Below are 27,750 nucleotides of genomic sequence, written 5' to 3'. Positions count from 1 at the left end.
TTCAGCGCATCAAGTGTGACTGATGATGTTTACGTTATTTGGCTTAATTGCCAATTTAAATATTTAACTGGTAATTAAAAGCATCCTCAGTCTATGATTACATCATCGAGACAACATAGTCCACAATGCACTCAAACTGCCATGCCGTAACATCAGTCTTTATTTGTCACAGGCCATTTGAAAGCGGTTTGGATTACATCAGGCTTCATTACTGCGCCGTGACAGAGCCCCCGAAGACATTATGGAAACAATCCTTACCACATAATTTCTCTTAATTACTCAATGTCAGATTGAGCATATTCAAGACCAATCAGTCCTCTCATTTAGAGTCAATGTGTGTTCATATGTTTTTTTTGGGGGGGGGGGTACTGGAGGGCTCTTTTCACACCCCCATCCCCTCCCGTCACACTGACCTCCCAGAGTGCCTAGAGCTTCCTCATTAATCTCTACACGACAGCCCTTGACCATTTGACTGTGCGTGTGACTTCTCCGGAACAAAATCTCTGGCCGACAGACGATGATGGGACTATTCCCAAGTTTCCTTCCTCGCTTTGAAGCGGCACCCTTTTAAATTGACTGACATTATTACCATGTCAGGGTGTCACTCAAGTGATACCTGTGCGGAATCTGGAGGAAACCAATTAAAATGACTCTTTCCTGAGTTTTTTGTGTCTTCTATTCATACTTTAGGATTTGGTCGTTTCAATTAATTGTTTTGGATTTTAGGGTTTGTTTAGTCTCTCGATGAGGTGAATGTTTGGGTGAGATGTCTGAAGAAAATCTGAATGCATCTCTCTTCCCTCTTGTTTTTATTATGTCTTCCCTGCCCTCTGATCCTCTCGCAATGTTTTAATCATGATGCCGCTTGTTTGTAATTATAAACACCTACGAGCTACATATATGAAAAACTGTTTGATGGAATTTGAGCCTATGGGTATCTCCCGTTTGCTTTGAAAACGGGCCCCTCAACATCAAAAGCCGGTCCTCTTTTGAGGTGTCCATGTTGCTTTTTGCATATACCTTTAAGGCCTTGAGTTTTGAACAGCAAGGTCAACATTTGTTGTTGATGCACGGAGTCAAAACGGGCCTCTGAGGCCAGAGGAGAGAGGATTACAACTCTCATCTGCCCATCCCATTTTAAAAGCATAGACATTAAAATGCACCCAGAACATCTGAAGACTTTAACCTTAGAGAATTAATGGCTTTAAAAGCTTTTCCAATCAGAAACTAGTCAAGCTCTGCAATGTTATGTTGTTGTTTATTTTTTACTTTTATTTTTTCTTTTTCTTTTATTAACAATTCGTAATAAATTAATGGCATGTGGAATTACTTATTTCTTTGTTTATAACAACTTTAAAAGCTTTTTCCAATCATAAACTAATCAAGTTTTATCCTGTTTTTTTTTTCTGTTTTTTTGTTTTTTTTCTTATTATAATATGTTACTAAATATCAAAAACAATTCATAACAAATTAATTGCATATGGGAATACTTGTTTATTTATTTAAATTTTATTAACAACTATTTTAAAAATCAAACTTTTCCAATCAGAAATGAATGAATTTATTATATTATTATATTATATTATATTATATTATATTATATTATATTATATTATATTATATTATATTATATTATATTATATTATATTATATTATATCAGAAACAATCCATAATAAATTAATGGCATTCTTGGCTAGCAAGAGTAATATATTGTATGAGTGGATAAAATAAACAACTATAGTGGAGTTCAACAGATGCCAAAAACATGACCAAATTGTCTCTCATGAAGGATTAGGAGCTCAGATTTAATCAAGTAAATAGATCTCAGGACCTCCACATAAAAAACGCATTCTAGTGCTTTGCTTCAAATTAGATATGTTTACAGCTGCTCATACTGTCATCACAAGATTGAAATCCATCATTTTACAAAGTAAACTCTTTACGTTGTCTAAGTATTTATTGGCAGAGAAATGTGACCTGTTGACGTATTAACCTCCTCCATGTTGTGTGAAAGAGAGATTTAAAAACATAATCAACTCAAGATCATTTTAATGTAATTGGGTAAAAATATTTTTAAAACCTTGTGCCCTCAGTGAATGGTTACATAGGTCTCCTATGGCCTAAGAAAACGATACTGAAAATGTTTCTGTTTAGCATTTTTCTGATTCTTCCCCCCCCCCCCCCCCCCCATTATAAATTATATTATTTATCAGCATAATTTCAGAATCTCCTTTTTCAGTATTTTGTGTCTCTCCCTTTTGCTTTACCAGACTTGTGTAAAACCTGATGATTATGTTTTCAAGCATGATTTAATTGATTGTGTGCTTCAGTGGAAGCAAGAATATCTGGGTGTTTGTACAAAGGAATTTATGGATCTCTATCACAAATTTGCTTTTTTGATTAATGACTTAGAAAAAGTGCAGAATTTATATATTAATATTTCTTTTCATTTAACATCATAATGTTTCTCTGTTTAAAATTTCTCAAAATCCTACAACTTTCCAGGTTCAAATTTGATTTTGATTCTCAGATTTTTTACTTTTAGGCCTTATGATTGACAACTAGGGACGTGTGGCACGACTAATTTCATTAGCATTTAAATGGGTTATTTTGTAACCTACTAATCATACAGAATTATTTTTTTTACTGTATTCTGGAAATTTGTTCAAACGATTCATTTGAAATAGCCTACTACTTTAAATCTATGAATCAAAAAGTCAAATCCCATACTAATGCCACTGAAAAAATATCATATATATGTGCTGTGCATTATGGTCATAAACTTAAGCATTCACTTAATCAGTGTTAGCAAATATAGACATACTGCCTATTGAACAGTTGATTTTAATAAGTACAAACTCGATTGTTGAGTCATCTAGTCTCGCACATCCCCAGTGGTGACAATAGTTGCTTTAAAGGAGTCCTTCATTTTGTTAGTTGTTCTGGTATACATGGATTGATCACACAAGGCAGTTAATCAAATGATACAAATGTGAAGTGTTTTTTGTTGTATTTTTGTGTCCTGCTATTCGGAAAAGTCATTTCCCAACCTTTGCTTTATTGAGCGAACTGTATTTGCGAGATGAAGAGTTGCAAGTAGTCTTGTACCTAGTGCACCTTTGATTTCAAAAGAGAAAAAAGACCGACATGCTTCAGGTAGTGTGAATGCTGAAATGGATGTCCTTGACTGACCTTGGTTGCATTTTAAAGCACTTGAATGGTGAAAATATGCATTTTTGGCTGAGCCGAAACTTTTCTGTGTCTCCAGAGTAATTCCCATTCACCTGTAAACATGCACTTCTGTACTGGTAAACAAGATTCAATGTAAGAAAAAAAAGAAGTGAGACTTACTTGATAGTCATAAAGGATTTTTTCATTTCAGTGAGTAAAGATCAAAGCCGTGCTGATTTCTGAAGTAGCACATAGCCTGAAGCACTGAAGCATATATTCACAACAAATCTTGTTGCTTGTGCAAGGTATTACTTAAATTTAACTGCTCTGATTGAAGGACGGGGGCAAAACGAAATATAGATATCACACATCTTCTGTATAACCATTTGCTATCAAAATAATGTACCACCTGCTCCTTATTTTTTTATATTTTTTTTACTTCAAAATCAGTTTTGCATCAAAATGAAAAATAATTTTCCTTCATCTATAATCCTCTCTAATAGTCAACCACCAGTTTTAATCTTTAGATGCATTTTAAATCCAAGCTGTAATGTCTTAACTCTTTCACAAGGTCAAATATCTTAGCAAATAGAGCTTAAGCTTTGTTTTATATGAACAAAGTACATGATTAATACTGAAGAATTAATCATGCACTATTCATATACAGCAGATTGGGTAGTGATGAGGATTAGATTGATAGTTCCTGGCCTACTTTTTCATATGACATAAATTGACATTGCAGTCTAGCAAAGTATAGCTAAAAAAAAAAACTTTTAACTCTTTGTGTAATGTGTCTGACCAGAGATTGTGAAACGAATATCAATAACACAGAATTAGTTGCAGAATTAATTACAAAAGCAATAGTACTTTGAAAGCGTACTTAAAGTAAGACTTGGCCCATGGGGAGTACAACTTTTTGTCTGCAGACATACACATGATCATAGTATCGAGAGCTGTACACAATTCAATACATGTAAATTTATACGGCAAATATTGTGCATTTTGCGTGCTGTGACTAAAGTTAAACTTGTGAATGTTTTGACAGAAATCTTATCTGATGTAGGCCTATTGTATTTCAGTGAAGTGTGCGCAGTGTGGTTTCTCTGGATGGCCGGAAGAATCCTCTAAGGACCTGGCCTGACTCATCTGCGTCTGTGACAGGTAAGAAAAGATACCAAACAACTCACAGTAAGACAAGCAGAGAGCTGCCCTGCACAATGCGCCCTATTTTTTTCCCCTTTCTTTTTTGCGGGGACTAGATATTCATTTTCACACCTCACTTCTCCATATTTATGATTGCCCATGAGAACATTTTTTATTTATGTTGACTTCTTTCATAAACTGGACAGCGGGTTCTTTTTTTTTCTCCATGTGTGTCAAAACAATCTCTGATTTATAATTTATGTGATTTATGATCGCTATAAGATATAAGTTTTTATACAAAAATGTGTATATAAAATCTTTTTAGAGAGAGATTTTGCCTATAGGGGTTTGTACCTGAATCCTTAATGTGGAGTGTAGTTATGTTATATAATCTTTGCAGCCTATGCCATGAGCAACGAGTGCCTAGAGAGAGTAAAAGAGAGAGATTTGAGAACATGTTCAGTTCTCTGTTTATCATGTCACCTGACCTGCACTTCGAGCATCTCTCACCTGGACTTATACAGTATTCTGCTGCTGTGGGTGGAATGTGGTGTGTGGTGTTTTGTGTAGGCTAAATGTCTTAAAGTCCCTTGCGCTAATGTTAACGCACCGTTGGCACTTGACTGTCATTTTCTGACAACGATACAGTAATGCATCACTGTGATCTTTTTGGAAGTGGAACGAATTTAAAGCACAACATTAAAATAAAACATCCAGCCGGTGCATTTTTCCTTTTTTTTTTTATGTTTGCACATGATTGGTGATTTGTTAGCCGGTTTATGCAGCTATTATCATAAAGTATGTCAAAATATTTGAACCGTGCCAATGACAAATGGAACTCACTGTACTTTTATGTAAAGCGCTAGTAGTTTTCACTTACTGTGAGTTTCACCCTAAGAGGCCGAGTCAAATTGACTTTCATGTCTGCATTGATTGTAGATATTATTACACGATGCAAGCATCTAAACCTGGCTATTTGGCATAATTGAAGCTGTTTGACAATGCGTTGTGTTCTGCAGAATAACCCACCTTTCTGGATCCTTCCAACTGCATTTAATGCTAAAACATATTGGCAACTGACATTTATGGACTCCATTAAAAGACTGACAATTACTTAAGGAAAAAACTCTGCTCTCTCCCGTATGTTTGCATTTGATTGTGCTGATAAGCTGCAAATGTGGGTGTTTTTGAGTGCTCGGTTTAAATTACATGTAAAGTGCAGAGCTGTGTTTATTTTGGATAAAATGAATTGATTAGTTGTGGTGAATTATGTTTCTTATCAGCATTTTGCTGGCAGGTGATGTAGTTTACATGACTGTCAGACCTTTTCTTTCTACACAATTGTTTTAAAATGTATAATTCACTAATGTCCCTAATACACTAAAAATAAATAAAAACATAAACAAAAATAAAAAAAAATTATAATTGAATTAATTTTTATAATTTGTTTCAGAAGATTTGCTTTAAATTTAAATTTGTTCAATAATACTAGTAGAACAAAGAAGTTTATATTTATAGTTTTTTTCTGCCATAAAGAATTTATGAATAATAGTTTTAAGTATTAAATTAAACTACACATGAATGATTTTAGATTTTAAAATTAGGCTGTATTCCCAAAATTCATGTAGTTTGAACACAAATTGATTTAAGTACTTGATTTGACTCATTTAAATTGATTGCATGCAGTGCAAATCTGTTGCAAAACAATGTTTTACTTTTCTCTCATTTTTATTTAATCAAACTAAATTGAGGGATTTTTTTTCTTTTTTTTTTAATTCTGAAATTAAACATTTTAAAATGGTAATATCCCATGTTAGTTAATGAGGAACTGAAAAGAGAGATGTTTGAAACCAGAGAACTGAAGTGGATCATGTTGTAAGCACTGTTTTAATGGACCCAAACTTATTCCAATTCGAGTCAAAATCTTTGGACTAATCTTGCATTCCGGAGCTTCACTAAGATGTTCAAGTCCAAGGTCTTCAGAGATCGACTCATTAGTTTAGCCTGCGGTAGTCGGCTGCTTGGTCTACAGCTTTCAGTCATGGAACTAGGGCAAATGTTGTGAATCATAACATCTGTCAATCAAATTACTTTAATGAGTCAGATTTGTTGATGAAATCTGGTTGTCACTGGGGGGGTTTTCTGCTATAAGAGGTTTTCTCAGGACAGATTAGACCTAAGATCCCTTTTTTTTTTTTTTTTTTTTTTGGAGCCAAACCTCAATCAGGCCTCATTGGAGCAATAATATCATGTTCTGAGAAAAACATGATTTGGTCTGTCAGGAAATTTTCTGGAGAACATTTCAAATTGGAATAATTGTGAATTTGACTAATACAGCACTGTCTGATATAATCTGAACATCCGTTGTTCCATTAACAAGATTGATATCAATCTAAGTCTTGATCTGCCTAAGTGGACAGACATCGAAATCCATTGTTTCTGTACATTTCTCGTTTTGGTTAAATCTGAGATTTCTTTGATGATTTTCTTTTTATAACCCAACTCTCCACGATGGCACCAAAACGTACACGGTCCTGATTGTTAATTTATGACAAAGTAGCTCAACAAGAGGTATTGTAGTCTAGACCACATTGTTTCCATATGATTAAACCGTGTGCCATTGAAGGCTTACGTCATTCGTGGCATTGTGGTATATTCTCACTAGTACCTCTAAATGAATGTCAACTTGTTTTACTTCTGCTGCAGCCGATCGATACTTCATTAGGCTGAATTGTCTTGTGTCCATGCAACCTTGAAGCTGTGGCTTAATTACCTCCAGTATTATGCAGGGGCTCTGGATGTGAGGCAGGCTCAGCTGTGTCCCCCTCCAACAAAGCCCCTCGGCTTCCTAAAGGTTGGGCTCGGGGTGGGGGCGAAGGGGGGGCGGGGATGCGAAGAAGAGGAGGAGGAGGAGGAGGTGGAGATATGAGCCATAGATGCAGCGAAGCTCAGGGGGCTGCCATTCTTTCAAGTTGCCTGGCCGTTTTATTCATTCCAAATGGACGATTGAAATGAGGGGAGATGAACATTTGGAAATGTCACCAAGCTTAGGGTTTGATGGTCTGGCTGTGTGTATTGTGCTGAGTGCAAATCTAATTCCCCGTCTGTCCACAGAAAGGTTCAGGCTTTGAGGAAGGCAAAGGAGAGGAGAGTGAAGGGAAAAAAATGGAGAAAGCAAAAGGAAAGCACTGATAAATTTGATTTCCACGCACATGCTAGATGCAGTTAGGCAAATTTGGATAATTTAGAATTAATGGCTATCAATGTATCATTCATTTGTAGGCAGAAAAGCCGGTGGAGGAGGGGGACTGGGAGTGCAGTCAAATGGCAATCATGACAAATGACATCCCCTGTCTGAGAGCCACTTCTCCTCACTGGGCTGATTTGTCATCTCCACTTTTGACATTTTTCATCCTAGTATCAAATCACAATGACAGTCTGATATTTTCTAATTCTCTGTAGCCAGGAGCGCACCAAAAGAATGCCTTATATATGCTTTTGCTGCACTGGGCTGGAGAAAACTGCACTAAAAATACATCAGACCTTTTCTTTAAGTAGCATGTATGTTATTCAAGGAATATACACAAGAACCATGTTTGATTTAGTATTTGGTTTAGCTTTAGTAAAAAAAACGTTGATTTTGAAAAAATCTTTGAAAAAATCAAAAAACGTTGATTTTTTTTTTTTTTTTGATAGTTGCACGATCTTTTAACCTGTTAAATCTGTTTATATACAAACTACAAGTAGTATATATTTTACTATTTTATCAGATGAAACCTCATCTAAAAATGTTTCAGAAGTTATTGTAATTTATGGACTATAATAATCTGATCATGGCCGTGATCATCTTGATTTTAGGGCAGTGTGTGTGAAGATGAGGATTTGTAATATTTTTTTCTTTGTGATGATATGTGATATTTCTATATAATGATATGTGACATTTTAATTACATTTTTTAGTTTTGGGAGAAAATTTTGATAAGCTGTGGATACAATAAAGCTATTCTTTAGAACTAAAACGATTTTAATAATAATAATAATACAATTGTATTATGATTTTTTTTAAATAAATAATTATTATTGTCAGTATTGTATTTTTTTAATATATATATATATATATATATATATGTATATATGTATATGTATTTTTTATATACATATATATATATATATATATATATATTTATATATATATAAAATACTGACAATAATAATAATTTATATTATTTATTATATATATTTTTTAATATTTTTTTTTTATTTTTTTTTATTTATTTTATTTTTTTATTTTTTTTTATTATTTTTTTTATTTTTTATTTTTTTTGTATGGTGGACAGTAAAGTTCCCCTAATTGAGATTCACCCATGATTTATGGGAATTGTTGATACTAAAACTTTTAGTCTAACAAATATTTAAATTGTTGAAATACCACCATGGTGTTAAACTAAGCTTTCCATAAGTCTGAAATGAAGACACATTGTCTTAATACATTTCTATAAAACGTATGCGGTAAGATTAATCTGTAATGCCTGCTGAGTCTATAGCACATCTATCTATAGCACGATCAGAGCGAGAACTGTAGGGCTCATTTGAGTAACATGAAATCTTTATGAGTCCTGCTCAGTGAGGGGAGATAAACATTGGCCAGAATTAGTGTCATTCCGAGCTCCTAAAGTCTCACATTATGTGTGATGTCCCTCCGGGGTGGTGGCAGGCCCTCCAGGAAAGCAGATGGCAACTAATTCCTTTTTTCCTGCAGGTCTCTTTCATTTCATCTGATCCAGATCGTGTCTAAATGGTGTAATTATGCAGCAAGAGGTTTTTGCTGCTTATTGTTTTATGTAATAAATGTCAAGTATGCATGGCTTCACATGATTCGTTAGCATCTGCCGAGGCTCCACCAGTGCAGGCCACTGCCTGATTTCTGGCATTAATGACAACTGCAATTATTTCAAATCCGTACATGGACTAAAGACGGCATTTGGCTCTGACAAAGGCTGTTAGGTTCTGTTTTTCTTTCTCTCCATCCATCTACAGTAAGAGATACCGGTATGGAGGTTGACAGGAGCACTGGCTTTCTGGTGCAGGAACACAGTCCCATGGTAAATCAGGTTTCTCTGCGGATCGCCCTTCATGTAATGAAAGCTTCATGTGAGGGATCTCGGGCCCCGAGCGCCCTCTCCCTCGCTCATTCTGCCATAATCTCTTCCTCTCCCACTCGGGTCATGTCCATGAGTTGGAGTGGATAACCCAAAGCACCCAAATCGGCCCGCTACCACTGAAATCCATGTTTAAAGAGGCTGTCAGGTTTACGATGGAAAGGAAACGCATGAAAAAGTTGCTACCGGGTCATTTCAGCGCAATAAATGATGCGGCGAGGTGGAAGTATATCTGTATTTTAAGTACACTACTGTTCAAATGTTTGGGGTCTGTAAGATTTAAAGGGATTGCTCACCCAAAAATGTTATTCTGTCATCATTTACTTACCCTCATGTTGTTCTAAACTTGTATGAATTTCTTTCCTCTGCTAAACACAAAATAATATATTTTGAAGAATGTCAGTAACCAAACAGGCCCAAGACCTTGTTGACTTCCACCATAGTATAAATAATAATAATAATAATTACAATGGGGTCCATCTACAGTTTGGTTACTGACATTCTTCAAAATATCTTCTTTTTTTTTGTTCAGCAGAATAAAGAAACTCATACAGGGTTGGAACAACATGAGGGTGAATAAATGATGACTGAATTTTAATTTTTGGGTAAACTATCCCATTAAGATTTAAATAAGAAGTCTCTTATGCTCACCAAGGCTGCATTTATTTAATAAAAAATTCAGTAAAAACAGTGTGAAATACAATTTGTGAAATATTATTACAATTTAAAATAACTGTTTTCTATCTCTAACTATTTCAGTATATTTTAAAGTGGAATTTATTCCTGTGATGGAAAAGCAAATTTTTTTTTAGCAGCCATTACTCCAGTCTTCAGTGTCACATGATACTTCAGGAAAAATAAAAAACAAAACAAAATAAATAAATGTTTTGCTGCTTAAATTTTTGTTCTTTCGGGGTTCTTTGAAAGTTCAAAAGAACAGCATTTATTTGAGATGAAACTCTTTTGTAACATTAAAAATGTCTACTGACACTTTTGCTAAAAACAAACAGTACAATAAGTGTCTATATTTGTGCATTTAAAGTGTATCCACCTAGTAAAACTTGTTTGTCCTTCTTTTGTCGTTTCTTTGTTCTCTGTAAGTAACAATTAGATTAGCTTGTGTAATAATAGCATGCTAACTATAGCTACCAAATTTTCTCAGCTGAACGATTTTCTTTCTCTCGTACACAACTACAAAAAGTACAACTGAGAAATGAGAACAGGCTGACGGGGAATACAAATAAAAAGCAGGAAGCAGGGGAAAGGAAATATCTATGGCAATTCATTTCGGAGCAGAACAGTTTTGTGTTGCGCAGATGGCAGCCATTGCACTTGTTTTTCATATTACTTTTCTCATCCTGGAGGAGACGTGATTGATTTTTCCTGGCTGTGTGATGACTTTCAGTTGGAAAGTTGAGATAGCATCTAACTCGTGCCCAGAACCTCCCAGGCTAATCCGTTTGAAATTCGCCTTGATTGTTTCTGAACTGCCATTTCCAAATTTCTTCCCGCGTCTCCACACGCCTGTGCCATTTTTTTAAACAGTCGGAGTCTTTTGGAAAACCCTGATTTGACTGAACGGATAGACAGGGGACGGGGGGCCAGTGGTCACCCTCACCTTGGAGGCCTTAGGGAGGTGTATATGTGTGTCGGTGTGTGTGTGTGTGTGTGTGTAAGTGTACCCCAGCTCACTGCCACCTCCTGGGAGCCAATGTGACTGACTGCTCCTGGCTGCATAGACTTGCACACGCACCATCATTAATGCGTATTATTGCTCTCCCACTGTCAGGCGCTGAGACAAACAGCCACCGCCAGATTCTTGTTTTGTTTTTTTTTCTCCCTCGTTCTATCCCTCCCTCTGATTTAGACTGCAGAGAAGGCAAAGAACACAACCGAATTATTCGGGAGAAGCTTCATTTTTCCGTTATCTCTGCCGACCGGCTGATAACAAAGCTACACGCTAATATGGTTTGATTTGTTTGTCAGTCATTTATCATGTGACCTTTCCCAGTATCGCTAATACTGCTGGAGGATTGTGGAGCGAGATGGAGAAATGAAAGAGGGTTGCCAGATTGCTTTTACAAGTACCGGTGGTCAGCTTTGGCAATTCACGTGCAATACGAAGAGACAGGAGAGGGATTGTTCTTACAATTTATTGTCACTTGCATCCCATTTTTCTCCCCTCTAGCATTTCAGACCAAATTATGTTTTTAGAAAAAAGTCTAGGCCTAATTTTACTAAAGTGCCAGATACTAGGAGGATCACATATTATTACATGTATTATCACATGTCTGTCTAAATCATAGCTTCAAGTATGCTGATTCAGAAAGGAGGTACATTAGAATCAAGAGGTGAACTTGGATGTGTATATATTTTTCGGACATTTATACAGAAACCAAAGGGGAATTCAGCAGTCAATTCATTTTCAGTGCATCTCCTGAATTGATTTAGAAATGGAAGTGATATTGACCTGAACCTGAACAGGGTCAGTATCAATCAAAATGCTAATTCTAGGATTCTAGGATGGTAAATAATTATGAATTGCATGATGGCCTAAGCAAGCTAAATCCATTGATTTTTATTTATTTTTTTCTCCCCCAAATATATCATCATCAAATATGTCATCTATGTTTTCTTTTTTTTTTTTACATCAATATATTAATGACTATTTTATGATGTAAAAAAAAAAAAAAAGGAGACTACAATTTGCACTCAGTGGATAATATTTTATGATATTTAATTCAAATATTTGTCACAGTAAATAATACATATATTTTATAGGGTTACCATATAGCACAACCTATTTATTTTTAAAACTTCCTATTAATTTGTCTCTAAATGATTTAGTTCTGTTTTAGTTTACATGTAAACATATAATGCTCAACAAAGACAGCCAGACCTACAACATTTCTCATCAGTGTCAAAACCTGCCAGCTACTAGTCAGCACTGCGTTGCCATGGAGACCGGGTCAGGAATAAGCCTTTACTTCTCAGATGTCCGAGACATGCTGATGTCACTTGTGGAACAATGAATTTTGAATACAGGTCAGGAGATGTATATCGGGGAAATAAGCTGGGAAATGGACCATAATGGCAGCCTGCGTTCATATGTCTTTGAAATTCATGATTCAATCTTAAAAACAGCCATTTTCGATGACCTTTTTATTGCTTTTAGGTGTAATTTGCGTATAATTCGAAAAACTGACCTATAGAAAGGGGAGAAATGAGAAGGAGGGAGATGAAATGAAAAAAGATGAGCATTTTTAAGTAATATATGGGAAGGAGAAAAATAATAATACAGTAAAACAGTAAAAACTTTGCAATTGTAAGTAGCTTTTATTGAGGACTTGAGCTCTTAGTTATTATAAGTATCTTAATTTCAATGCAATTTAAGCCATCAGCGTAAATACTTACTGTATTTTTTGCCAGATTTTAATAATGAGGATATTTTGAAATGGACAAAAGAATGGGTTTATGTGGATAATAGAGATTTGTCATAAACCCTTCAAATGGATCAAGTGCTCCAATCTCTTTGTGTTTCTTCATCAGATCGGTCTTAAGAATTTAATACTGTAATGTCAACAAAAGGATGATTATTTTCCATTTCATTATTGATGTACAGGATGATGATGATTTAGTGTTTTTTTTAATACATGATTTTAAGGTAAAACAACAACAACAACAAATTTAATCGATCACTCAGTTTGTCCAGTAAATGTGTGATCTATTTTTACTTCATTTTTTTTAATCCGCCACATATCTTTCATAAATGAATGGTTGTTCTCACCTTGAAGCACCCCGTCCTTCATTTAATTGTCATTAAATAATTCAAACAGCGTATTGATTGCACTTCAGATTTGACCCCTATATAAATTTCTCACCTGATGGCTGACGACGGCTTCCTAATCAGAAATGTTTTATCTAATGGCTTACAGAAATTCATCACTTATTCTCTCAATAACGGCGTTTTATGACAGGATCCCTATCATCCTGTCTCCTCGGTTTCACCCTTTCCTGACCTTTGTGACGCCCAAACGTGTCTGGGTTATATATTTTCCGTCCCGAACGCAGTCCTCGACCATTAGCTAGTCCCTAAACCGCTAGTGAAAAGGATCAACTCTGAGCATTTCTACAGTTCATTCATTTTGTTGCTCCCCAGTGATCAGTCGGCCTGCCTTTAAATCCCTCTTTTATTGTACACTGCACTGACAGAGGCAGCCTTGTCTTTCATTTCCTTGATGTGCTTTGTACAGCTGTATGGCCTTTGTTTGTATTGATACTAACATTACCATAAACCACCACCCAGGGGCCAGAAACAATCGACTAACTCTTACCAAATCCAATACACTTTAGCTTCTCAACCTCTAAGTTTGAGTTTGGTTTGGATGACACACGCTGCATGCGGTCTGAGCTTGAGCTGGCGAGTGGAGAGCCTCTGCGAACGAGTGTCAAGAGGGAATCGAATCGGTCACATAGATCACTGTCTTGATTTCTGATGACTCAGATTACCCAATTTTTTTGTCTCTTGCCACTTCAGTGCTTCGTTGGCTCTCACCTTCTGTTCAGGTTCAACAATAGCGGGATTACTCTTAAAAAGAAAAAAAAGCAGCAGTTCAGTGCAGAGAGAGGGATTTAGCAGAGATGAGTATTTAAAATGAACCGCCTTTGAAAAGAGGGACATTAATTATCGCCCCTGCAAAAAGAGTCACAAACGCTTTACTCATTACCAATGGAAATGTGTGGGGGTTTTGTGAGGGAATTTCAAAAAAGTTTCTTGTATTGTAAATGCAAAATGGAGCCTGACCCTTTTTTTGTGTTCTGCCTAATGGGAGGGTCATATTCTTTTTGGAACTTAGTGGGATCCCGGAGTCAAGCTTTGTAAAATGGGGCCATTGAGAGTTCAGTTTCCGATACATGCTTCAAAGGCGTCAGCTGCATCTTTGATGTGGCCTCTTAAGTGAAGTAATGGAGGAATTGTGGCAGGCTGAAAATAATGGAGGTGAATCTAGCGTCATTACATGCTTCATTTCTTCAAACATTCTAATCCCTCTGATTCCACACATTTATGCTGTCATTCTTAGCATGCATCAATATTTATTACTATACTAATGCATGGTGTTTCGGCCCTAATGCTGAATGTATATGCGTTTGGTGACAGTGTCCTCACTGGTCACGTATGAGGCTCAGAATAGTCGTGTGCTTTTGTTTAATCCAAACGTTCCAGATGGAATATGTGCATTTTGTGTTGCAAAATATATAATATATAAAAGCTGAAACACCGTGTCTTGGAAATCCAGGCTGGTTCCTCTCATCAGTATGGAAATTATCAGAACCTTAAGATTTTAGAATTAAGATTAAAAGAAATGAAGCGAGGTACTGCCTCACTTTTTTTAGTTTTTAGTTAAAACTGTATATTTATATTTTGAAAAATGCGGCTTGTCTGACCATGTGTTATGAAGCCAATACATGCATCACACACACACACACACACACACACACACACACACACACACACACACACACACACACACACACACACACACACACACACACACACACACGATTAAGAGCTCAATATCAATATTTTAGAATTATGAGTAAATTAAATTGAAGGGTTTGTTGTTGTTTTCAATTTAAAGCCACTTTTTCTCACCTTGAACTATTAACACTATTATTTTTCTCTGTTTACTCATATATTTGTGTACCTACCTATAAATATTTTATAGTAAACAGTATTGAGTCACTTTTTTTGTTTCTTTTAATCATAAGACATGTAGAAATTCAGTTTTTAAGAAGACAAACGCTGATGTGAGGGTAATTTAAAATCTAAGTGTGCCTTGTCTCATCATGTTTTGCTGTGTTTGGGAGCTATCATTCATTGGACTGTGTGAGACGCAGCAAGCTTGATGATAACTGGGGCTCCTTAATCTGGGTCCGCCATCTCCTCTGATGTGAATGCTTTTAAATGACATTACTGAATCAGACTCCATTCTCCAGGTCTCAGCGGCAAAAGCCTCATTTATTGTACTTAATGTGCAGATTTATGTAAGGAGACAGTGGTCAACATTCATAAGATATCATTCCTTCTCTTTCTCTCTTAACCTCATCCCCCCCCCCCCCACTTCACCCTCCCACCCACCTCTATTTCTCGCTGTCTTTCTGCTCTCTTAGATTGAGCTCAGCGTGCAGTGTAGGGTGACTGAATGAAACAGGCCAATAGGAGGCATAGGTAGACCGTGGAAATTAGAAATGCTTTAGGACCAGCCTTTAACAAGACAATGACTTTCAGAATGCAGTGCAGCAAACCAGACAGAACAGCGGATCATGCATGCGTTGTATAAATATTTAAAAATTGGTTAAAAAATATAATATAATGTGCTGTGTACATATACTTTACATGTATTAATTTCCCCCTGTTGGTTCAGTGCATAGGTTGTTTAGTTTTTGCTAATATTTTCATGTGTTTTAAATAAAACAAAATTCTAAATATTTATTAAATATAAACTTTTGATATTTGCACATTTTCGATATTTTTGCATTTCCACATGGGATTTAGAATTAGTATTATTTTTATTATTATCATTATTAATATGATGTGTTTTTGTGTATTTTATTGATAAACATTTAAAATAATTTTTATCTTATAAAATAAAAATTCGCCTTGCCCAAATTTTTTTATTCGGCTATATTTTCTCTAGAATTGAGATCATATTTTGGTTTTTCCTTTGTGCAGTGCACTAACACAACACATTTCTTTCTTTATTCTTGAAAATCCTCCTTGAAGTGATATTTTGTTCGTATGATGAACAGTGTGAATTTTTTTTTTCTGATTTATGAGAAGTATTATACACAATATATGGCTAGAAGAGAGAAAAATCCTAAATGAAACTCGGTACAACTGCTTCCCATGATGCTTCTTTGACAGAGGGTTCGTATTATCACATCTTACATGGTTAAAATATGGTGAGCTTGTCACAGCATTTATGAAGGATAAGATTCACTCCCATTTAGATGGCTCGTGACTAAAAGGGAAGCTTAGATGCTCGGTTGGAGAACAAAGAGAAGCCTTGTAGGAGAAGTGTGAAGACGACATGCTTAATTACATCAGCTGCTGTGAAGACCAGTGCCGGTCTTTAATTTATGATGGTGGTGGGAGAGGAAGACTGGGAGGCCAGAGACAGAACTGAGAGGAAATGATTCAAAAGGCAGAGGAAGAATCAAAGAGGTTTGAAATGATGGGAAAAAAAAGAAAAATGCTGCTCTGCCTCTAACTACCTTTAGAATCAGAGCAAGTCACTGTATTATTAAATTCAAGAAGTTTATTAATAACTAAACTGCATTTCCTGAAGTAAATACCAGTGCTTTTATGGCAGCAAAAGGAGAGTGTTCAAGTTTGAGCTGGCTTAGGTTTCAGGCTGTTATTTTCTGTTGGGTAAAAATCATCACACAATGTAACACCATCTTTACAGTCTAAAGGCAGCTAAGAAAGAAAAGACCAATCATTTGTGACCCTAGACCACAAAACCAGTCACATGGGTACATTTTTTGAAATTGAGATTTATACATCATCTGAAAGCTGAATAAATAGTTTTTTTGGTGTATGGTTTGTTTGGATATCGCAATATTTGACCGAGATACAACTATTTGAAGATCTGGAATCTGAGGGTGCAAAAACATCGAAACATAGAGAAAGTCGCCTTTTAAAGTTGTCCATTTATGTTTGTGATTGTTCTGCATTCACTCACAAAAATAAATGTTTTATATATTTACAGTTGGAAATGTACAAAATATCGTAATGGAACATGATCTTTACTTACTATCCTAATGCTTTTTGGCATAAAAGAAAAATCAATAATTTTGACCCATACAATGTATTTTTGGCTATTACCACAAATATACCTGTGCGACTTGTGACTGGTTTTGTGATCCAGGGTCACACATGATATGCAAATACAGGTAGATATGAGAATGAAGACCAATCAGAATTCAATATGCAAATTTTACAATGAGGTCATCACTCTAGGTTATATTTGGAATGCCGAACATTTAATGGGAGGATTTTCAAACTTTGTTAAAATAAATAAATCTGCACAAATAAATCTGGAATTATCTACAAATTAAATTTAAATGAAGTCTTTTTTCAGTTTGAATAAATTAAAATAGACACATTAAATAGTGGTTCAATATTTAGGGTGAAGGTATTTGGAAATGATATGGAAAAAGATGAAAAAGGTAAATGCATTATCTTGTCAATTTGTTCCATAAAACCTCAGTTTTTCTGTTTTCAGATATGGCTAAAATGTATTTATATGGGTCTCAGACATTATTTATAACGTAGGTGGCTGCTGGGTATTCATCTAAGAGCCTGTATCTTCCTGAGCTTAGCATGCTGGGATAGAAAGACGTGCTGGAGCCTCGCACCTTTAGCCCGGGTATCAGTATGACTGCGGAGTCTCCATTCGACGTGCTTTAAAGATGAACTGTTTGGTGTGATCCGAGCCTGTACGGGGTGGAAGGCCTCGGGCGAGGAATAAGACATGCTCTGCTTCAGGTGCTGTGTGGAAAGCAGAAGATGAGCTCCATTGTCTTCTCTCTCTCGTCTCCTTTGCAGAGGTAAAGAGCAGAGGAGCATAATGGCCTGTGTTAGCTTTTCTCGCGCAGCTAGCCGGCCCTGGCGTAATGCTCGTAGGTTAGACGCTTAAAACCAGAGGGCATTTAGATCAGAGGACATTTGTTCCCCCAGCTGTCTTGCTGTGGCCTAGCGGGGCCCCTACGTCATTTGTTTCCCATTTCCGTGTCAAAAATTTCGCATCTGGGGAGGAGTACTTTACCCTCAGATTTCATTTATTTCCCTAAACATACGTTCAGCCATTGTTTTTCCTCTCCCTCTCTCGTTTTTCGCAGTGGACTCCATTGCTTCAGTAAGATGGATGGCGAGTGTGTAAAGGAGCTGACATCACAACACTTACTGGGAGGCAGCGCCAGCAGCCCCCCGGTGACCTGCAATTCAAGCTCCAGATTATGGTTGTTCATTGTTTGTTTCTCCTCCTCGTTCAGGCTCGGCGACAGAACGCTGTCCTTACGGCGCACACAAATTAAAGCCTCGTAACTAAACCTGCGAGTGAGACTTGTCCAGTAACATAAAGATGGGTTTATTCTTAACCCATCCGGTCAGTTTTTATGATTGTGGTTGAATTGTGCCGTGATTATCATTAACGCTAAACATCTTTAATGCCCAAGCCATTTGCGATATCAGAAACTTTCTTTCATAGATATTTAATTAGACAGCTGTTTATGTTTGCGCAATTCTTGCATTTATGCAAGTGTTAATGTATTATTAAAGCAAACACTAAAGACAGATCAAATGAATCAAATCTCTGTGTCAGAGGGATTGAGTTCTTCAGCCTGCCAATCTACAAATTCAAAGCAGCATTTCATCACCATTTTCTGCTTGTATAACTAAGCATCTACAGTGTTATGGGTTTTTGTGATTTCGCCCATCACCATTTTGCTTGAACTGAAGCTAGAAGTCCGCTGTGTGTTTTTGCCAGACGCGGTTGCAAGATTGACCCGTATCAATGATTTATAGTCCCCGTGTGATTGGATACTCATGGTTTTCACATGGCCAACAATCTGTTGTGGTGTGTTATATATAACTGATAATTTCAGTTTCCACTACAGCACAGAATAATGTAGATTACTAGTTTGGTTCTGTCGTTCAGCTCTTGTGAAGTGGGAACATTGACTAAATGAGCCAAATCAGACAGAATGAAGCATTTGCACTCACTCAGAAATTATATCTAATGCACAGATATATTCTTAACCAGTGGTTTCTCAACCTCAAAAAAATGGGCTGTAAGTATGTCCTGTTCTAACATCAGGGGAAAGAAACTCTGGAAAATGCAAATAATTAAAACGCAACTAACTGTAGTATCATGCATAAGGATGCATAATATATACTATGTCGGTTATCAACAATATATATATTTTTTAAGTGTGTTTGTTTATTTAGACTTAAAAAAAAATGGTATTTAAATTTTTTAAACAGAATTTTAATATTGGCCATTTATTGTAATTGGACATGACATTAAAATAATTATTGGAAATTAATTTTGTTGCATCCCTAATCATGCATTTATCTTTGTTTTAGTTGACATCAAAGGCCTTGAGTCCTATCAGATAATTTTTGTTTTACCCTTTATCCCTGATTTTTTTATTTAACTGAAAATTCATCTGTCACTGGACAGAAGCTAGGCAAATTAAGTAGAACAATAAAATGCCACTAAATATATTATGCATATATGTACAGGACTGTATATATAATGTTATAGACGATATTGTATTGGATCAGTTGATTTTGGATATTTAATTGTACATGTTTGTTTTATTTTTACATGTACTGTATATGACTTTTTGTAATCTAATGTATATCTTTAAAAACACTTATCATTTAACAGTGTTAAAATCTTTAGCAAACCTCACCATTTTTCATACTGTACATTTATAATGTTTTGGTGACTAAATTCACACGTAGCATTTAAAACGATTGATTTTTAGTTTTATTTAGATTAAATCATATTTTAATATTGATCATAATATTAAAGTAACTATTGGAACATTTTAACATGACTGAATCCTGATTCACCCATAGTCTCATCAGACTATGCTGTTAAAAAAAAAGAAAAGAATATTAATACATTTGAGTGTTTGATTTTAGTTTACATTTGTATGATACAAATTTTAGTACTGTTGGGTGCCATTTGAGTTGAGAACAACTGATCTACAGTATTGTGCTGCAAATCCATCTGTCACAGGGCAGAAACAAGGCAAATTGGGTAGAGCCTCACATGGACAGGTAGCTTGACATTTCGGTTTTCTCTTGTATGATAAACAGTTTTGGTACTGTGTTGCGGTGCAACCTGATGTCCAATGTCCTGAAGCAAAACCAGTTGAGAAACACTGCTCTAAACAACACGTTTCTTTCTAGTGTTGATGAGAACACCCAGGATTTGACTAGTTCCACCTTACAAATGATAAGGTGAAGCTTTCATCAGAATATATCCCCCGCTCTGGCTGTCCTGCTGCTGTTGATCTGATCTGGGCCAGTCGGTACTTGAGCAAAGAGGCTTTGGACTTCACATGAACAGCAGGTGTGCTGCCCTCTGAGTCAATTTCCCACCTATGGCTACATCCCACGGCGACTTCTCAGCATTGCAATATCTAGCACTGATATTCCTACCTCCTCTGAGGTCACGCTATATATTATTGTAGTGCTGTTTGGGAGATTGCACTTTTTTTTCCCTTTTTTTTTTTTTTTTTTTTTTTTTACATCTGAACCATATTTTGTCTGATTGTGCCGTCTGACTTTTTTTTTTTGCTTGTTTTGTCTTGTTTCTCTTCCATATCCTCCCACCGCAGCTTTAGCTAACGGATTTAACATGTTGCTTTTCTTATGTAAGCCATTATGAAAATAATGCCCACTGACATACTTTTCTGACTGTGTTGTTGTGGATCAAATATGATTAATTATCAGATCTGCTTCCATTGCGTTTATGGAGCGAGAAAAATAGAAGAGAAAGAGGTTTGCGTGAATGGAAGGGCGAGTAGGTATCCAACGCTACAGTCTTCAGTTGCTCTGAGATCTCCATGGTACCACTTCATCTTACACTCTTAATGACTTAACTCATCTAATTATTTGTTCAGTGAGAAGTCTATTAGGAGATTCCCAAGGTCTTGAGCAACTGCTGATGTGAGAGATCAGTGAATGTAAGGTGTAGGGTATAGCACAAAAGAGGAACGAAATGTCTCAAAATGTCCCTGAGAATCACTATGATATTACCACAATGGTATTTAGTTTGTGATGGAATGAACTGATTCATAATTTTAATGGGAAAAATATGAAACCGCTGAAACGATGTCATTTACAATCATGTTCAGTCTGTCTTTGTTGTTTCTCTTCGGTTGTTTTTAAAAATGCACTGGAATTAGTTCAAAAACGAGGCCAGAACGTATTGTTCATTTTCATGAGCCAAACTGAGCATCAATTTGAATCCAGCCTCACATTCAGTATTAATTTCTCATCAGCTTAGAAATAATCTCTATTAGTTTGGATTTACTGACCCATTAAAGCTGATTTTTGCTTGTACCATATGTAGATTTAACATTAGCAAGTAATCCCGAGCTTGTCTGCTACCGAACGCTCCCCGCACATGTGTCTTGTCAAAACATAATCTCACATGTGCGATCGTATCATTTTGTTTTTTTCTGCAAATAAACAAGTCGTGACAAAAACAAAAGCATCTTTGCCTCGGGTTCTCCGTGTCAACATCAAGCACGATGCAAAACAAAGCTAATTGTTAACATGTTGAAAATCAAGATTTTTCTCATTTTCATCAGAGCAAACGTTCTCATTTGCGTTTAATTAAAAGCGAAAGCCTGGTAAATCTAGGCATTGCATGGGCGGTGCTTGAAATAAGCAGACCCACAAAGGTCATGCTATGAAAGAAAGGCTCATCTGTAATGATCAGTCGTTCATATAGAAATAAAGAGAGAGCGAGGGAGATGAAGTGTGTATGCGGGGAGCAGCCTCACAAATTTCGTAATGTGTGTAGCCACATGGCTCAACTTTCAAAGGGACTAATTAATAAAACAGCATTGGCCTCCTCATGTTGCTTGTCAGTGTTGACAAAAGCAGGCCTGTTAAGCTCCGGACGCCCTATTCCCCTGCCAACTAACTCAAGCCGGCCAAATGATGGGAGGCCCTATTTTGCCACGGGCAAGGCAATCGCTAATCAGCTGTTAATGAGCTTAATTAGACGTTAAAATATCTCAGAGTATCAAACAGGTCCGGATTTGACATGTGTCTGATGCGCTGTCAAGCTTGCTTTGAAAACGAGCTTCATCCAAATTAGTATAATTACTAGATGCATCTGTATATTTATTATATTAAACAAGTATGTTTGCTTATTACATATTTAACCAATAATTTCGAAGTCTTACCCAACTTGTTTTTCTGTGCGGAAGTAAGCTATTTCTGACAGGCTCATTGGAAAAAACGAGCATGTGTTGACATTTCTGCGAAATATTACAGTGCTTCTTGTGTATTTCGCAACACTTTCAAAGTGAAAGCATGTTTATGGAAGTAAAATAATGCCAAATGTGTTTGAAACAAAAAAGCTTGTTGAATTGCTCTACTTTTTAGGGCTTGCATTTTTATGGGCTGAAATTTATTTAAGCTGTGAATATTTCAATTTAAAACATTTCAAAACACATTTTCATTATTACAAATTCCATAATCCATTTTCACCTTTCAGATTTCACTTCCAAAATGTTCTTTCTGTTTAAAAAAAACAACAACCTATAATATTCGACAGGCAAAATCAGTCCATTTTATTTCGCTTTACAAATTCGCTTATACATATTTCCAATATATATATATATATATATATATATATATAAATATGGAAAAGCTTACAGTGTTTACATTTAAGTCTTCATGGTTACTTTTGTACATGTAAGCAGCTTTCTCTACCGTGAAAGAGATTATAATGTTATTCCTCAATGCTGACGTATAGATCAAACGTTACATCTGAGGTAGAAATATGGTTGTTTAGTTCCCTTAACTTTATATCGCGGCGCTGTGTTGCAGTTCTGGGGGTTCCCTCAATATCTCATACTACAGGATTCCTCTGCCGTCGGGACGCTTAACGTAGCTTAATGGACTTAAACAGTGATATAAAAGACCAAACTCGCACCTTATTGGGAGTGTAGGTTATACTATATAGGCTACAGGCAAGTGGACTCAGAATATGAACGTAACGTGCAAAGTTTCACACTAAGCGATTCCCAGTGAAAAACTGGTATAAAGTTGGCTTGACATTGGACGTTTGATATTTGCAAATTTAGGGACCGTCTCTAAAGTCACATACGACATGGGTATACACGTTTATAACTTCAATAGCATTTGAAGAGAATGCCTTAAGGGGTCGCACACCGGACGCGCAGCTCAGCGCCACGTCTTTTAAATTCGAACACATTATTCTCTATGAGAGTACACACACCGGCGGCGCCTTTCGGCGTCTGTCCGCGGTGGCTCAGGACCGTGTTCAAAATCCTGCCGCGCCACAGAGCGCCATTTACATAGTTTTATATTAAATTGACATGTATGTGTCTCAAATCGTAGTTAATGTATATACGGACTTCACCCTGTGCTGCAATATACATTTAGTTTTATATTTATTTACAGAAATCAGAAAATTGCTAATGCTATCGGATTTTCAGGTGAGAGTTGTCCTAGACGTGGCGCGGCGCGGCGCTGAGCTGCGCGTCCGGTGTGCGGCCGCCTTTACAGTTCATGTAGGTGTCAGGCATAATGCACACCTTTTAGATTGTTTATATTCAAATAAATATGAAACCTAGTGAAAAAAATTCAATATTTACACATGATTTGACAGTTTATTTTATTAAATATCAAAAATCTAAAAGGTGTGCAAAAGAACCTATTTTTTCATGTTCGTTTTGCCATTGTTTTATTTATTTTCAACAAATTGCACCACAAAATCCAGCTCTGCATGCTCCATATTTAAGATTGTTAAAAGTGTCCACTATGTTATAAATGAATTTTTCTTGCATTAATTGCAAGCTTTGAAGCTTGTACCCCTCAGTACATTGCCAATTTGGCCCTGACCTGGGACTGACCTCTCCAAGTGCCTGTGCTCGAGGGGACGTCATCTTCGCCCAAAACTCAGACGTGCACACGCAAAAAAAATCTAATAAAGCATATTATGGAAATAGAACGTGTGCAAGTGAAAAGAGAGCAGATTTATTCCCCCTCTCCGCCTGCTAATATGTTTATACATGATGCCGTATAATGGCTCACTTTGAACAGATGCTCAATGGCAACAGGGATAGAAAATACAGCTCTGTGTTTGTAGGCCAGATTCGCATTGATTGCTATAACAGTGCCGTACAGTCGTTGACAGGGATCTCATGAGGAAATTGAACCAAGAGGCCTGTTCTGTAGTGGCAAACCACTCTGTAGAAATGTCAATATTTTAATCCACCACGTTAATCATTTTCATCAGTCTGCTTACATCTTAATGTGTTACATCTTAAGTTTTGAATTTTTGTCCCTCAAATTTGATTTATGGGCTTCATTTTATCAATTGATAATGCGTGAAGACTGTGGGATGCTGTGCTGGTAACCGCTGTCCGTTTCTCTTTGAATACGCATGAAGGGCAGGTCTGGATAAAGTCGTGTGTTCTTCACTGACAATGCTGGTTTCATTTGGAGTGATGATTTACTTTAGGGTTGTTATGCAGTGACTGAAAGCAGCAGCTGTCAGAAAGATAGGCAGATGTATCAGAGATGCCGTGACTTTAATTGTGTTGATTATTGGAGATCTTTCATAGTCGTATTGACTTGCTGTCTTGCCGCTGTTACTCACCTGATAGTTTCATTGTTTAAATGTAGATGTAGATGTATATGGATATTGAACACTGCCACGGTTATGCAAGATGAGAAACAATCCAGTCCAACTGGACATAAGAGTGATGGGGCAATTTACAAACACTGTAAGGCATGATTCAGTTATGCATTTGCATGTTCATGTGAAGAGTTTTATTATGTGTGCATGCTGAAAAAAAGATAAAATGCCTTGCGGAGGCATCTTTTTCCCCCCCTTTTTTTTACTCTATTCCAACTTGTGTGTTATTTTTCTGTTAGCTGGTGTTTTAGCTTTTTTACGGTTTTAATTGGGACACATTGTTGTCCATTAAAATCTCTCCAATTCTGGCTGATACAATAATCATGCGGATGTTATATTACTGATAAATGGCCAAATATGTTTATCTATAATATCTGTTTTTTAAATTAAAACATTAAATCTCACTGAAAACTATAAGTAAAAGTGAATTAAAGTGAAAAAGATTTATTACATCATAATGTAGGCTACAGTCTTTTTTTTTAAACCTGTCATAGATAAGGTGTACTGTTTGAATAAGAAACAATAAGTGCTCAAGATACTAGAGGAGAGATCTCTGGGTTACAATTATGGATTTAAATGAGAGAATTTATGCTCTTATGCTAACCAAGGCTGCAGTTATTTGATCAAAAATACATTAAAAACAGTAATATTTTGAATTTTTTTTTGAATTTTCTATTTTAATCTATTTTAAAATGTTATTTATTCTGCAAAACTGAATTTCAGCATCATTACTCCAGTCATCAGTGTCACATGATCCTTCAGAAATCATGCTGATTTGGAGCTCAGAAAATATTTCTTTTTTTAATATCATCAATGTTGAAAAGAAAACAGTTGTGCTCCTTAGGCTAATATTTTATCAAACCGTGATACATTTTTTTTTTATAGGTCTCTTTGATGAATAGAGCATTCAAAAGAACAGCATTTATTTGAAATAGATTTTTTTTTGCTTTTATTTCATGCATCCTTGCTGAATAAAAGTATAATTTCTATTAAAAAATCTTTTAATTATCCCAAAGCAACCTGTAATAATGTGTGTGACTAGGATACCAAAAACATTGCGTTGTTTTCCCCCCCAATATTATTTGATATTTTTTATATTTACCATAAAATAGATTTGTGAATCATTCTGCAACCATGTCATCAGGTTTTTTCTCTCTCCCAGTTTTGGTATTTTATAACCACTCGCTCCTTTTTTTCACACAGGTGTAAAATGCAATTTCTGAAGCAGCATGGCTGCCGGTGTTGATGTATTACGGATTCATGCGGTGTGAATCTCCTCTGCTGATTCCTGTCTGGGCCTCATTTGCTTTGGGGGTGAAGATAGACGGGGTGGGCGGTAGTGAAAATTTAGATGCAATTTTGCTTCAGTCTCCCTGTGAGCAGTGAGATCGAGTCCAAACCTTACGTTGCAGAGAGAAAAAAGAATCCTTTTCAAGTTGATTTTTGGTCAAAAGATGAGCTCCCTTCCAATGATTCCCTTAAATAATTTTCCCCTTGATTGATCTGACCTCTATTAAAACGAATTCAATGTTTTGTGCAAGGCATAGAGAATATAAAGGAACTGCATTGCTTTTAATGCTGATAAAACATTACAGTGTTTTCTCAGTTCTGCAGTTTTTAATGCTCTTTCTACATTTACACACAGATTCTCTTTGCACAGGAGACTGAAGATAGCCAAGCTCTCGACCTTTACATCAAAAAGTCAAGGTCATTTTTGTTGGGGTATTTAATAGTATTCACCCTGACCTGCAAATAAAGTTTCCACCTTGCCAGTGCTGAATTCTGATTTGATCAGCAAGCCCCTCAAAGGTCAGTCTAAGCATTATTTCATTTTTTTTGTCCTTGCTTGATTCCTTGTGTGAGATCTCAAATGTTAGATTAAGACGTATTGATCTGTGTTTACTGTTGGGGTTATTTGTGAGTGAATGCACATGTATTACACTTAAATCAGAATTAGACCAGATAAAATAATCAAATATTATTGTACAATTTTGATTTATTTGTTGAAATGGAGGTCCATGACTCAACATTCAATTTGTAGTATTTATTTAGAGATTAATTTTTAAGTCTGGCCTACTATGGTTATGCTGGTCTGTTCAATAGAAACCCACTTGAGACAGTTGTCATGGTTGTAATATGTTGGGTGATTGCTAGATTATTATAAAATTACAAGTTTAGTTTTACTAAGAAATTCATATAGGGAAAATTTATTTAGCAAAACTAATCCGGTCAAGAGTGATTGGATTGGACTGGTTGTGAAGATAGGTGTTAGAACCAATTATTGCATACAATATTACCATATCAAACATTTGCGCTTTTTATATTTACTGAATTACTAATGATTATTTGCACTTTATTTATTTGAATACTTATTTATTTGAATAAATGTGTGACTCGCTTCATTCATTCATTCAAATATTTATTTATGCAAATGTTTATTTATACAAATGTTTATTTATACAAATGTTTATTTATACAAATGTTAAATAAATATTTATTTGAATGAATGTTTTATTTTTTTCACCACTCTGAAAGTTGTTTTCTAAGTCTAGCCATACAAATCATCTTGTATTAATTTAACAAAACAACAAATATCAAAACAGAAGCCAGCCAACTTGATTGAGATATAAAGGTGTAGATGCATCAGTATGTATTCAACTTAAATTGTTACAAAGCATTATTTAGATAATAGCATTATAGATAAATAATATAATTATTTAAAATAGCATTATTTAGATGAAATAAAAATTAGTTTATGAGCAAATGCTCAGTGGTACACAGTCTACACACAT

At 35.8% G+C, this 27,750-nt stretch overlaps 2 long non-coding RNA genes across 2 annotated transcripts in view; one reads left to right on the top strand and one right to left on the bottom strand.

The window, feature by feature from the left end:
* Positions 1-4,281: 4,281 nt before the first annotated feature.
* LOC309509780 overlaps positions 4,282-27,750 on the top strand; it is a 107,868-nt gene continuing 84,399 nt past the window's right edge. Inside the window, exon 1 of the long non-coding RNA XR_014210062.1 lies at positions 4,282-4,333. This is a non-coding gene — a long non-coding RNA (uncharacterized lncRNA). The remainder of the gene's footprint in view (positions 4,334-27,750) is intronic.
* LOC309509781 overlaps positions 23,449-27,750 on the bottom strand; it is a 667,378-nt gene continuing 663,076 nt past the window's right edge. The window contains exon 2 of the long non-coding RNA XR_014210063.1: positions 23,449-23,815. This is a non-coding gene — a long non-coding RNA (uncharacterized lncRNA). The remainder of the gene's footprint in view (positions 23,816-27,750) is intronic.

The sequence above is a fragment of the Leuciscus leuciscus genome, assembly GCF_965113295.1.
Source record: "Leuciscus leuciscus genome assembly, chromosome: 11".
NCBI lineage: Eukaryota > Metazoa > Chordata > Actinopteri > Cypriniformes > Leuciscidae > Leuciscus > Leuciscus leuciscus.
The sequence above is the reverse complement of the archived record's forward strand: the minus strand, read 5'-3'. Positions and strand labels throughout refer to the sequence as shown.